General features: G+C 31.8%; 1 protein-coding gene across 1 annotated transcript in view; it reads right to left on the bottom strand.

Annotated features, from left to right (window-relative positions):
- The window catches only part of LOC119582193, a 13488-nt gene that overhangs the window by 8671 nt on the left and 4594 nt on the right, over nucleotides 1-223 (bottom strand). The window lies entirely within an intron of this gene.

Raw genomic sequence — 223 nt, 5'->3', positions numbered from 1 at the left:
GATAAATTATTCTCACAGGAAAAATGGTTGATAGTGAGTGAAAGTCGAGTTAATGATAATGGTGTTTTTAAGCACGACAGTTGAAAATCACAACCGTTAACTTGTCGTGGGTAGAGATATTAATGTTAAGTTTACTTTTGGCCTTGTTAATAAGCAACTAACGATAATGATAAATATATCGGCATGTCATTAGGTTAAAGACAAAAACTAAGTTGATGTAACT

The sequence above is a fragment of the Penaeus monodon genome, chromosome 15 (assembly GCF_015228065.2).
Source record: "Penaeus monodon isolate SGIC_2016 chromosome 15, NSTDA_Pmon_1, whole genome shotgun sequence".
NCBI classification, from domain to species: Eukaryota; Metazoa; Arthropoda; class Malacostraca; order Decapoda; family Penaeidae; genus Penaeus; species Penaeus monodon.
This window is presented reverse-complemented; position numbering and strand designations above follow the sequence as displayed.